Source organism: Canis lupus, chromosome X (assembly GCF_048164855.1).
Source record: "Canis lupus baileyi chromosome X, mCanLup2.hap1, whole genome shotgun sequence".
Classification (NCBI taxonomy): domain Eukaryota; kingdom Metazoa; phylum Chordata; class Mammalia; order Carnivora; family Canidae; genus Canis; species Canis lupus.
The window spans coordinates 105,848,797-105,851,124 of record NC_132876.1 but is presented as its reverse complement, the minus strand read 5'-3'; the positions used below and the strand labels follow the sequence as shown (position 1 = coordinate 105,851,124).

At 38.4% G+C, this 2,328-nt stretch overlaps 1 pseudogene; it reads right to left on the bottom strand.

Annotated features, from left to right (window-relative positions):
• Positions 1–420: 420 nt before the first annotated feature.
• LOC140627588 (calmodulin-alpha-like) lies at positions 421–2,023 on the bottom strand (annotated as a pseudogene).
• Positions 2,024–2,328: the final 305 nt, after the last annotated feature.

Here is a 2,328-nt window from a genome sequence, read left to right as displayed (position 1 = left end):
TTGTGCAAAAGCATATATGTGAATTTTCTTAGCAGCTTTCTTTGTAAAAGCCAAAACCTGGAAACAGCCCAAATGCCTCTCTATGGGTGACTCATTAAACAAACTGTGGTACGTACATGAGTGATACCACTCATTTGTTTGCTTCAATCCTATCCCTCTTGTGAAATGTCTATTTTTAATTAGGTTATCCTTAGTCAAACCATGAACCACTAACAGACTACCTATATGAAATTCTATTTGGCAAAACTAATGAAAAGTGTATAGAAGACAGGTCAAAAGCAGATAAAATCTTATTTTTAAATGTTTATTTATACTATTGTTCCGCTATCAAATTTAACTCCTCCAACTGTTCTCTTAATTTCAAATTTTATTTCACCACAACCAACTTCATGACCCACCATGGGAATCTAGGGAAAAGTCATTTTATTTTTTAAGTTAATAGTCTTTTTATTGAAAAAAAAAAGACCAGAATTTACAACTTGGAATGGACATAAATTACAAGTTCTTCAACAGCAATGTTGATGGCTCTGCTGAAGTCCACAGTCACAGTGTACTCTACTGGCTCCAAGTCATGGTTCAAAAGGTTTTAAAACCAGAGAGTCCAAGATGCTCCCTTGTTAAAGGTTTCTTTTTAAAAATTTGTGTGAATGGTGACAGCCTGACACCCATTTCACTCTAGTAAAACAGAGACAACACTAAACCAAAATATACAGGATGCCACCAGCATGTATGTCATTTTCACCAGGGGTCAGGACAAACAGAAGTATAAAAGGGCTGTCCTGCTAAGTGGGGCCACATCTAGACAGTTTATCCTTCACCCATCTTTCTGCACCGCATCCTGAGGTAAACTAATTTTAGATGTTTGTTTTCAGTAAACCAGCTATGACAATACATACTAACAAATTGAACTAGAACTCATTTGAATAGGTTTCAAGTTTGGTTTTTTTCATTTTTCATTTTTAATACAAATGCCTGAGTATGCTCAATTGTCAAGCTGCATGCATGAAAAGCTGGCAAGCCCAAATAGTGTATTAATCATTAGCAAATGGAACTGCAAGGAGTCCACTAACTGCTTCCTTATCATAAGGCAGTACAAGTGTTTATATAGTAAAACTGATATGTCGCTTATCTTTAGGATGCAGGACCACCAGCCAATATGTGCAGATTTTGAGTGTGTGGACAGAAGGTACTTCAACATTCAGTTTTGCTTTAGAGAAACAGAATGAGAAAATGAACTTTTTTTGCAAGAGGTCAGTAAAAGATTCAATATGGTTCTTCTAGAGGGTGGAAAAGGAGTTCAAATTAGGTCTTCATTTTGCAGTCATCAACTGTAGTTGATTTGTCCATCTCCATCAATATCTGCTTCTCTGATCATTTCATCTACTTCTTCATCTGTTAGTGTTTCTCCTAAGTTTGTCATGACATGACATAGTTCTGCTACATTGATGTAACCATTCTCATCCTTGCCAAAGATGCAGAATGCTTCACAAATTTTCTTCACTGTCTGTATCTTTCATTTTTCTAGCCAGTGTAGTCAAAAATTCTGAGAAGTCAATGATGCCATTACCATCAGCCTCCACTTCATTGATCATATTCTGCAATTAGGCTCTTGTTGGGTTCTGACTCAGTGACCTCATGACAGCGCCAAGTTCCTTTGTTGTGATGGTACCATCACCATCTTTGGCAAATAGGGAGAAAGCTTCCTTGAATTCAGCCATCTGTTCTTCGGTCAGCTCATCAGCCATGGTGCTAGCAAAGAGAGGAAGAGCAGAGGGAACGAGGGTGGCTGCACCAGCACAGGAGCTGTGATGGCTCGGGTGCCTCCACTGCTGCTGCTGCTGCTGCTGCTAAGGCACTGTATGCGTTCTGCACTTGTGCTGCTGTTGCTGCCCGACTGCAGAGAAAGGTCATTTTAAAGCATACACACTGCTTACCATTAGGAGAAATAGTCAACACAGGACCCACAACTTTCTGCAAAATTTTATCAAATACAAGTCAAAAGTCACCAGAAAGCAGGCCTAGAATTGGTGTTCTCTGGCCATTTGAAGGGGCTACTTCATTAGGAAAAGAAGTTTTATCTGCATTTTTTCTTTTATACATTTGAACTCAGTTGTGTTTTACCCTCTCCAAAGGAAGCAGTATTTCAGATATAATTTTCACTTTTCCAGAACTGTTTTTCTAATTTTAGAAAAGTGAGCATTTCGGGGTCCCTGGCTGGCTCAGTCAGTAGAGCATGCAACTCTTGATCTCAGGGTTGTGAGTTCTAGCCCCACACTGGATGTAGAGTTTATTTTAAAAAGTAAATGCATAAAATCTTTTTCTAAAAAA